This window comes from Malus sylvestris, chromosome 12 (genome assembly GCF_916048215.2).
Source record: "Malus sylvestris chromosome 12, drMalSylv7.2, whole genome shotgun sequence".
In the NCBI taxonomy this organism is placed as follows: Eukaryota; Viridiplantae; Streptophyta; class Magnoliopsida; order Rosales; family Rosaceae; genus Malus; species Malus sylvestris.
In genome coordinates, this window is record NC_062271.1 from 29,477,035 (window position 1) to 29,489,210 (window position 12,176).

Genomic DNA, 12,176 nt, shown 5'->3' on the forward strand with positions numbered 1-12,176 from the left:
TTTTACCCTTACACGTATCTATAAGACAAAACTTCACCTAACTCTATTTAACATTTAAATTGAAAAACTAGCCGTTGCTTTTTTTTTTGGCCTTCCTGCTGACTAAGGCAAGATCAACGGCTGATATGCATTTAGTTCCAACACCTGGTTTTCTACCACTGAAGGCTTCAAATGGTGTCTTCTTGTGAAGAGCCCTTGTAGGGCTTCTGTTGATCAAATAGACAACAGTATTGACTGCTTCACCCCAGAAAATATATGGCATTTTCTTCTCATATAGAGCATGGACTTGGCCACTCGACTATGGTTCTATTTTTCCAGTCTGCCACTATATTCTGTTGTGGAGTGTAAGAAACTGTAAGTTTTCTTTCTAGGACAATATTCTCACATAAATTCTTGAGTTCAAGCGAGGTATATTCATCACCTCTATCACTCCTTAGTTTCTTGACTCGAATCCACTCTGCAACACTACCATGGACTTGGAACTTCTTGACGATACTAAAGACTTCAGACTTGTATCTCATAAGTCAACCCAGCATATCCTGTGCAGTCATCAATAAAACAAGAGGAAATACCTGTTTTCACTCATAGTTGCAGTCTGCATTGGACCACACACATCTATGTGTTTGAGTTCAAGAGGTTCTGATGCTCTCCAAGACCTTCCACTCTTAAATGCTTCTCTGTGATGCTTGCCAATTTTACACCCTTCACATACTTTCTCTGAGTTCTTCAATTTTGGCAAGCCACTGACCATGCTTAATTTTTGTAGGTCATTTAAACTTTAGTAGTTCAGCTGCCCATATCTTTAATGCCAAAGTCTGGTGTAGTCTGTAACTTCAGTTTTCAAAGCTATAGAATATGATAAATTCTGGTGAGTTAGTTTGGTTCCTGGAGGCAGACAAGAAAATGAAAAACAGAGAAAACAAAAAACGGGGGAGGGAATGTGAAAGGTTTCTTATCTGTGAAGTAATCACAGATATTTCAATAAATATCAACTTAGGATATTTCCTTACAAGCTAATCTAGAGCAATCTCAGCCCTTGATTCAAAACAAAGATCTAAAGCATACACTTGTCTTATGAGACTAGACATACACTTTTCTATTGATTTCTTCCTTCTTAAACACTTGAACAAAACTGAATTCTATTTAATTCCAACACTCCCCTTTAAATGAATTCTGGTTTTGATCCCAAGCATTCCTCTGAGATAGACAAACCTTTCCCTCGGTAGAGCTTTGGTGAAGATGTCGGCCATTTGATCCTGTGATTTGCAGTAGATCAGTTCAATGGTATTCTCCTGCAAGGCTTCCCTTATGAAGTGAAACTTCCTTTTGATATGCTTGGTTTTCTGATGAAAAATAGGATTCTTGGTCATAGCTATTGCTGATGTGTTGTCACACATAAGTGGTGAAGCATCCACTTGCATTTCACCAAAATCCTTTAACACAAACCTCAACCATATAGCTTGGGAGGTAGCCATTGCAGCACTCACATACTCTGCTTCAGCCGTAGACAATGCAACACTTTGTTGCTTGACAGAAGCCCAAGAAAATATCCCAGAACCGAATGTAAATGCATATCCTGAGGTACTTCTCATGTCATCTTCACTGCCACCCCAATCGCTGTCACAGAAGCCTACCAGAATTGCTTTTTCTCCCTTTTCATATTTGATTCCATAATCCAAGGTCCCTGAGATATACCTTAGTACTCTCTTAGCAGTTCCCATGTGAATTCTCGTGGGATTATGCATAAACCTTGATAAGAGACTGGCTGCATACATAATGTCAGGTCTTGTAGCAGTCAAATAAAGCAGACTTCCAACCATCCTTCGGTATAAGCATTCATCAACAGATTCAGAACCATCCACTTTACAAAGTTTCTCATTCGTGATCAATGGTGTTGCCACAGATTTGCATCCTTTCAGATTGAATCTTTCAAGCAGTGATTGTGCATACTTCTGTTGATGTATGAAAATCCCAGTAGTTTCTTGTATTACTCCAATTCCCAAGAAGTGATGCAACAAGCCAAGATCCGACATCTCATATTGTCTCATCATTTCCCTTCTGAATTCTTCAATCATTTCTTCACAATTACCAGTAAAGACCACATCATCAACATATATAGACACAATAAGCATCTCAGAGTTCTCACCAGTTTTTGTATATAATGTTGCTTCACTAGGACTTTTGTTAAATCCACTCTTGCTGAAATAGGAGTCTATCTCACTGTACCAAGCCCTGGGGGCTTGTTTGAGTCCATACAGTGCTTTGTTTAACTTGTAGACCTTCTCCTCTTTATTTGGCACTTCAAATCCTTGTGGTTGATCCACATACACTTCTTCCTCCAAAATGCCATTTAGAAAAGCTGATTTGACATCTAACTGGTGAAGTTTCCATCCCTTTTGGGCAGCAAGAGCAATCAAGGTTCTAATGGTGTCTAACCTTGCCACTGGGGCAAAGGTTTCATTGAAATCTACCCCAGGTTGTTGTGAGTAGCCCTTGGCAACTAATCTTGCTTTGTTCTTCTGTATTGATCCATCCAAATTCAGTTTGATCTTGTAAATCCATTTCACACCTATCACAGGTTTATCACTCGGTCTATTTACCAGTTTCCAAGTAGAGTTTTTTTCAATCATGGCAATTTCTTCACTCATTGCTTTCTGCCAGGATTGATCCTTCTCAGCTTCTTCAAAACTCTCAGGTTCAACAACACAATAGTTACACACTGCATAGATCTCATTTAAACTCCTCATTCTCGATGGAGTTGTTTCAGGGGAGGAATCCTGTAATTCTTGTCCTTCTGCATTTGAAGTAGAGGACTGAGATCCTTGTGTTGGAGTTGAAAAATCAGTTTGACTCTCATCTTGTATAACAGGTTCATTCACATTTTGCACTTCAGCTTGTGCTTCTTCCATTGCTAGTGGAAATGAGATAGTGTCTATGTTATTGGTTTCCCAATTCCATGCTTCATTCTCCTTGAACACCACATCCCTTGAGAGAATCACTTTACGTGACTCAATATTGTAGAGCCTATAGCCCTTTTCACAGCTTCCATAACCTACAAGGACACACTTGACACTATTGATCTCAAGCTTGTGTCGTAGTTGAGATGGTATCTGTGCATAGCAGATTGATCCGAACACCTTCAAGTGCTTCACACTTGGTTTTCTGCCACTAAATGCCTCAAACGGTGTTTTCTTCTCAAGTGCTTTAGTTGGACACCTGTTTAGGAGATACACAGATGTATTGACAGCTTCACCCCAAAAAGAAAGTGGCATTTTCTTATCATGGAGCATTGACTTGGTCATTTCAACCACGGTCCTGTTCTTCCTCTCAGCCACACCATTCTGTTGTGGTGTGTAGGCCACTGTCAATTGCTTCTGTAATCCTGCTCCTTCACAGAATTCTTGGAACTCAAGTGAATTGAATTCACCACCTCTGTCGCTTCTTAGTCTTTTGATCTTGAGACCACTCTGAAGTTCAACCATCATTTTGAATTTCTTGAAGATTGAAAAGACTTCACTCTTGTTTCTCATAAGATATACCCAAACCATCCTAGTGCAGTCATCAATGAATAGCAGAAAATATCTGTTCCCACTGAGTGTAGGTGTCTTCATTGGACCACACACATCTGTGTGTATGAGTTCTAGAGGTTGACTTGCTCTCCATGCACTTCCAGTTTCAAAAGAGTCCCTGTGATGCTTCCCCAGTATGCAACCTTCACACGGTTCTTTAGTCTCTTGTAACTCAGGAAGACCAGTCACCATTTGTAGTTTCTCCAATCTCTTTAAACTGTGAAAGTTGAGATGTCCGAACCTCTTATGCCATAACCAAGAGTTTTCTGCAACACTTGCTTTTAGAGCAATTGAATCATTGTAATCTAGCATAAGTGGAAAGCTTTTGTTTTCTGTCATGCCAACTTGTGTTACCAAGTTTTGGAGGCTTCTGTCATCAAAGATCTCCACCATATTGTCTCCAAAAAGTAAGAAGTAACCATGAGCAATCATCTGTCCCACACTAAGGAGATTCTCATCAAGACCTGGTACAAGTATTACATCCTTGATGAATCTTCTTCCACCCTTTGTCTCTAGAACAAGAGTTCCTTTTCCAGTAGCTTCCACTAGTTGTCCATTCCCCATTTTAACTCTGCAATTGAAGCTTCTGTCAATGTTGATCAGTAAGGATTCATATGCAGTCATGTGATTACTGCATCCACTGTCAATATACCAGATTCCTTTCTTGTTTTCAGTTTTTGCAACACTACAAGCATAAAAGACATTTACTTCCTCTTCTTCTGCTCTATGTGCATAGTTGACAACTTGGTTCCTTCTTGGATTGCAATCTTTTGCTAGATGGCCAAATCTGTCACACTTGGTGCATTTGGGTTTTCCCTTGAACCAGCAAACACCATAGTGTAATTTGTCACAGATTTTACACTTGGTTTTGGTAGACTCACTACTAGATTCTGATTTTGATTGTGAAGTATGGTTGTTGTCCCATTTCTTCCCTTTTCCTTTCCATAATTTCTTTTGATTTGAGTTGCTCCCCTGACCCCTGTAACTGCTATCTCTCTCAGTCACACTTAGACTAGTAAAAGCCTTTTCAGCTAAGTTTTCAGAATGCATATTTAACCTCTGCTCATAGCCTTTCAATGTACCAATCACTTCTTGAACCTCAATGGAGTCAAGGTCTTTAGTTTCTTCTATAATAGATGCAATGGAATCATAAGATTTAGGCAAGCTAATAAGTATCTTTTGCACTAATCTTTGATTTGTCAGTTCTTCACCAAGAGTTTTCATTTGATTCACAATATCAGTCAATCTTGTTAAATAAACAGATAGAGCTTCACCATCATTCATCCTAGTGTACTCAAAATCTCTTCTTAAACATTGTAGTTTGACAGACCTAACCTTTTTATCACCACGAAATTCTTGTTGAAGAACATCCCATGCAGTCTTGGAGGTTTCAAAGTTTGAGATTCGAGGAAAGATCTCATCAGACACTGCCCCTTGAATGATACCAAGAGCTTTTGCATCTCTTGTTTCATTAACTTTCATTGCTATCTTCCTCACAGACTGTTGATCTTCATCGCTAGAATCATTTTCAGTTTCTACAGTTTCATAACCCTTGTCCACCAAATTCCAGAGATCATGTGATTTGAATATGGTCTTCATCTTGATGGACCAAAAATCGTAGTTGATCCCATTGAAAATAGGAGCCCTCAGATCTCCTCCACTGCTCGAAGTAACCATGTGAGGCTTTGTAAGAACAGATGAGATTTTCACGATCTGGGTATGTTTTTCCCCTTTTCTTTTCAGAGATACGAAGCACACACACAAAACGCCCAGTCCTGAATTTGATCAGAACCTAAGCTCTGAGGCCATGATAAATTCTGGTGAGTTAGTTTGGTTCCTGGAGGCAGACAAGAAAATGAAAAACAGAGAAAACAAAAAACGGGGGAGGGAATGTGAAAGGTTTCTTATCTGTGAAGTAATCACAGATATTTCAATAAATATCAACTTAGGATATTTCCTTACAAGCTAATCTAGAGCAATCTCAGCCCTTGATTCAAAACAAAGATCTAAAGCATACACTTGTCTTATGAGACTAGACATACACTTTTCTATTGATTTCTTCCTTCTTAAACACTTGAACAAAACTGAATTCTATTTAATTCCAACAGAATAGTGATACTACATCAGTAGTGGAAAGCTTCGATTTTCAGTCATCCCGACCCTTGTGACGGAGTTCTGGAGACTTCTATCATCAAACACTTCAACCATGTTGTCCCCAAACAACAGAAAATAATGATCATCATTTCACCCACACTTAGTTGGTTTTCATCAAGGCCAAGTACCAACACATCACCTCCTTAATGAACTTTTTGCCTCTTCTTGTTTTAATCACAATTGTTACCTTGCCAATTGCTTTCACTAGCTGCCTATTTCCCATTTTTATTCTGTCATTGAAGTTTCTATCAGTGTTGATAAGCATAGATTCGTGAACTGTTATATGGTTACTGCAGCCACTATTTATGTACCATATATCATTTTTTCTTTTCAACAGTAGTGACATTGCAAGCATATAAGACAAATAAGTAGCCAACTGATTTCTTCTTGGATTGCAAGCATTTGCCAGGTGACCAAATCCATTACATTTGAAACACTTGGGTTTCCCCTTAAACCAACATATACATAGTGCAATTTATTAAAAATTTTGCACTTGCTCTTGGTAGCATCATTTCCATTGTTTTGCTTTACTTGTTAAGTAGGCTTATTACCCCACTTTTTATCCCTTCCCTTCCAAGCTTTCTTGTATTTGACTCACTACCTTGCCCACTAGAGTTTCCTTCCTTTGTATTAATACTCAAACCAGCAAAAGCCCTTTTCTGTCACGCCCTTCTTTGTATTAATACGTGGAGAAAAAAAAAATCGTTTGCAGAAGAATGAGAAATGCAGGTATTCATAAAAACAGCTATATTTTTATTTTTAATTCTTCATTATTCATTGGTTATGATTGACGAATTTTTTATTCCTTAAAGATCTCTCTCAAAGATTTTATTACGAACCATGCCTTTGGTTCAAACTTCACCTATCCGTTTCATGTGAATCATGTGTATGTACAGTGACGTTGATAGTTAGGTAGCTGAATTTGGTAGTCCTACACTATACAAGTTTAATATACATCTAGTTCAGTTCGTGGAATTTAATTGGTAAGATGATTGTAGATAAATAGATGCAATGGCGGAGCTAGAAAACCAAATTAGGAGGGGCCCTTAAGTCATAGAAAGAAATTAGCCTTTGAAATATAATTAATGAAGAAAAATTAAATGTTTTGTTTTTTGTATTTGCATGGAAAATTATAATCAAACAAGAATGGTGGAGCTTTACTTCTGTATGAAAAAAACTTAGTATTGATATGATTATATCATAAGAATAAAACTTGTTTACAAGCTTGGATAAATAAATAAAAAATTAGATTCAAACAAAAATTTAAGATCATAACTTAAAATTAGATTTTGCTCGGCCTTTAATTTATATTGACTGGCCAAAAGAAGGGGTAGATTTTTACAAGTTAAAACATAAGGCTAATTATAACCAAAAAAGACGGGCTTAGTTTTATTATGGTAAAAAATAAGGTAAATTATAAGGATTTTTTTTCTTTCAGTTTTAAAAAATCTAAAATATGTTGGAACACAAGCAAATCTCGAACCAATGCCATTGGAATATACAAAACGCCAAAATCCAATGAGCTGCATGCTCATTTTTTGTAAAAGCTTGCAGACAGTATGTATTAGAGCTAAAATTTCAAGATAGGCCTCTATGTGGTTCCGCCACTAAATAAATGATTAGGTAATTGAATATGTTAATCCTACTCTATACAAGTTTCATATATATCTAGCTCAGTTCATGAAGTTTGACTGGTAGGACGATCATAGATCAATAGCAGAGAAAAGTTTTCGAAGGGCTCATCAAAACTGCATTTTACCTGCCTGCTTTGTGTTAAAATTCTAATAAGAAACTGATAGTTTGATGTGCAATAGATGATAAAGTGGAGAATGTTTTAGGGTTTCATTCATTGAATTCCTTACAACACATACTAATCTTAGCCTTACATGTGTCTATAATACAACTCCACCTGATTCTATTTAACATTCAAACTGAAAAACTAGCCGTTGCTTTCTTTTGGTCTTCCTTGCTGACTTGGACATGATGAAGGGCAGAGATATATTTAGTTCCAACAATTTGCCTATCACTTTCCAAAGAATGGCTAAGCATCTATACTACAAAAAAATATATTTAGAATTGAAACAATGCATCTTGTTTATTTTGTAAAATTCTTCAAAAAATAGATACAGAAACTTTATTAGCTAACAAGAAGTCTAAAAATCCAACGTAAACCTTTTGAGTTCTTAATTTATTTATTTATTTTTTAGAAAACCTCGTGCGAGGTGAATTTTATTGATATCTAAAAGAAAAAAAAGTACACCTAATCAGGGAGATATAAACCTAACTTCTCATAATACAAAAAAAAATGGACATGAAAAAGGAGAGGGCATAAACCTTACTCCTCTAGAAACAAAAATAACAAAGATACAAAGAAAAGAGGAAGGACATGAAACATAACCCCTCTAAAGCTTAAACTAAAGGTCTAAACCTGCAAAACAGAACGAGCAACATCACAAGGTTAAGAGAAAGAAAAAAAGTGAGACAAACCTGTATGCCGAGATACACATTATTAAGTTGAGAAGCGGATGCCAGGAAAGCCAGCATAGTCTGAAAACAAAGCAGCACGAATTGCCAACGGAGGGGAATCATGTCATGCTAAAGTTGGAGAAGACAAGCCCATCTTAATAAAACTATCCTCAACAACATTTTCTTCACAATATATGTGCGTAGAAAATCATCTTTCGAATGTGGTCCAAACAAATAGACTATTGTGTATGAAGATGCCAAAGAGGATCAAAATAAGTCGATTTGAGAGCAAAAATAACACTAGAAGAGTCACTTTCTAGCCAAAGACAATGCCAACCCACTGATATGCAAACTCTACATCAATAATAATTGTTGATAGTTTTGCAAAAAAAATAAATAAATAAATAAAAAGAGTTGCGAACACCAATACCTTGGCAGAAACCACCAAAAAATTGACCATGCAATCTCGAAAAACTCTTCTACAAGCAACAGGACCAAACTATAGACAAACGATCTTTATTAAGTTTTCTTTTGAGTTATTAATAGTTGCAAGTAAAAGTATATTCCTTCGATATTTTCGTTAGGTGGTACCTATACATGGAAAATGGGCACAATCACCAAAAAAACATGCATTGCTTTTTTCTTCCAAGTGAGTGATGAGCAGAAAGTTCAACCCGGGTCGGCATTCTTGATACTGTTCATAATACGATACCGTCATGGGAACATGGGAATCCGGAAAAGGGTAACAACTGCAGCAAGAAGATGGGTTGGGGGCCGTTCACTAGAAATTGCTGCTGGGTTTGATCAAGAAGCAGCAGCTTCAGTGATAGCCAGGCTTGCTATTCAGCTGAGAATTGAATCGCTCAAGATATTATCAGATGGGTTGATGACACATTGATCCGCTTTGCTTCCAAGTTTGGAAACTATGCGGAGGAAGATCCAACTTCTTTCCGCCTGCCATCCAACTTCTCCCTTTTCCCTAAGTGATGCAGTCCATGACAATGAATATGTGGAAGCGCTGCGCATATCATCTGAGTTCGTCCTCAAAGTTGACTCAGTTTCAGTAACTTCTACCTAGAGAGTCATACATCATTGGAAAGCCATGTAAGTCTTGTTCAAGAAGTTACACCATCCATCACTACACGAGGAAGTCTTGAGCCACGAGGAAATCTTAGGAATATAGGTTGTCATCTTATTCCAATAAAAGAAGAAAAATCATGGTTTGGGAGATGATTTCAAATGTTGGTTTGATGTTGTTAGTTGTACTACTATGAAAGTCTGGTTCGGTGCCATATGTTATGACTCATTGTCTACTCTTCTAAAGATATTACTGATCCAAGTTATTGATATTCAGTTCTTTGGAGAGCTCAAAGGGTTCAAATCTTGGACAGGTCGAAAATATCAGGATAGGTACGTGTTGGTCGAAACCCGAGGGCGACGAAGTCATTTTAAACATGCATACAAATAAAATATGTAATTAGAAAGAAATATGCTAATGCGGAAACGTGTTCAGAGTATACAACTAATCAAGAATAATGTGAAATAATTATTATAAAATGGTACGAACATAGGAGTGGGTCCTACACTGAGAAGACTTGAAGATACCTATGCGGAAGTGCTCTGACGCCGAGATTGAATGCCTCGATTCTAACTCCTGAAGGGGGCACAAAACAAAAGGGTGAGTGGACCAAAGTTTATAATAATAATACTAATAATAAGAAAACCGATTTCCCTTTTAACATACTAACCCCCTGTTTTGAAAACACATATATAGTACTACACAATAGGTTTTCTTACAACTCTAGCATGCCATGAAAAACATTCGTAAAAATATGTACGTGTAAACCAGTGCTCAGTAATAGTAATACAACCGCCTAAAGGCAAATCCGTAAATCTCATCAATGACGTACTCAACTAGGGGTATCATAGTCGCCCGAAGGCATAACTTGTCCATCACCCGAAGGTGAAACTATATGACACTGGGTTACGCCAGTGAAGAAACATGGTAGGCACCATCACCCGAAGGTGAAGTTGTACGACTCTGGGTTATGCCAGAGAAGAGACATATACATAACACATCGACACTAGCCATGGCTAGTGAAGCTATCTGACACTGGTTTCGCTAGTGAAGATGGGGGTATGTCATAAATATCCTCAATTGTGTCATATGGTCATAGACGTTTACATACCCGTGTTGTGTGTATGTGTTGTATGATAACATACTAAATAAGCACCAAAAATGTATCTCAAAAATCTCATATCAAATCCAAAGCTCAAAAGTTCAAAGCCTCATCTCATAAATCCATGATAATTCATATTCATAGATCCATAGAATCTCATATACGAAAATCCAATGATTCGTAACCTTTCGTAAAACGTAAACTCAATAAATCATAAATAGTGTATAAAACGTTAAAACATGAAATCATGCTTTTTGTGAATGCAAGCCTAATGTTTTATAAAAACAATCAAGTCAAGAAGAGGTCCACTCGCAGATATTCCATTGTCGGGGAGCCGTTTGAACTAGGGAGGATGGTGTCATTTCCCACCAATGCACCAAAACACAAATAAAGACCGTTTAATAAAACTCTACCAAAATGATAGAATTTGGAAAAATGGATAGCGGATTCGGATTCGGCATGTCAAAAAACCTAAGAAGGAACCTCAGGTTCGCCCACGCGCCGCAACGAGGTGGTGGCCCGGGAGGCCACGCGCCACCGCACATGACACGCCCCAACCCCGATATCCCTAAATATTAGGGTATGCACGTGATGGTCAACATTAGAGGGTGAGGAAGCCATTTTAAACATGCCTACGAATAAAATATGTAATTAGAACGAAAATGCTAATGCAAGAATATGTCCAGAGCATACAACTAATTAAGACTAATATGAAAGAATTAAAATAAAAAGGTATGAGCGAAGGGAAGAGTCATAAACTGAGAAGACTCGAATATACCTATGTGGACGTGCCCTGATGTTGGGATTGTGTGCCTCGATTCTATCTCCTGAGGGAGCACAAAATAGAAAATATGAGTGGACCAAAGTTTACAGTAATACTAATAATACAAAAAACTATTTTATTTCTGAACATACTAACCCCATGTTTTGAAAACACATATGACACTACATAATTTTTTTGAAAACCCTATCATGCCATGAAATGCGTTCGTAAAACATGTACGTGTAAAACGATGCTCAATAATGGTGTTATCACCACCCGAAGGTAAATCCGTAAATCTCATCAATGTTGTACTCTCTAGGGGTATCATAGTCACCCGAAGGCAGTACCCGTCTATCACCAAATCTGGAGCTCAAAAGCTCAAAAGCTCATCTCATCAATCCATGATAGCACATATTCATAAATCCATAAAACAAATCATATTCGTAATCCATACAATTTCATATACGAAAACCCAATGATTCATAACCTTTTATAAAACGTAGTTCAATAAATTCTAAATATTTCGTAAAAGCAATTTATATAAATCATAAATTTTTCAAAAAGCATGAATATAGAATCCATAAAACATAATAGAAAACATGCTCATTTCATGAAATATGCAATGCATGCAAGCCTAATATTTTATAAAAAAAACATGCAAGTTTAGAAAGGGTCTACTCCCATTGCCCGAGAGCTGCTCGAACTAGCGAGGATGGTGTCACTTCCCGCCGATGCACCATTAGTTTTCTTGACCGTGGCCGGAGTTAGCCGAAAAAGGTTAGAAGCTACCAGATTCCTCACCGAAAAACTAGGGAAATCTGTCCTCATATTTTCTAACCAGTGAAGAGTGGAGGTTTCACCGAAAAGGCTCTGTGATTGTTACAGAGGTCGAGAGTCCTCGAGTTGATTTTCCTACGTGTTATAGTCATCGCTCTAGAGCTTAAATATGATGTGATAGTGATGATTTGGTAGTGCGAATACTCACCGACGAATATGGCGAGTGAGGGTGGCCAGTGATGGTTTAATAGAGAATAAGGAACATAG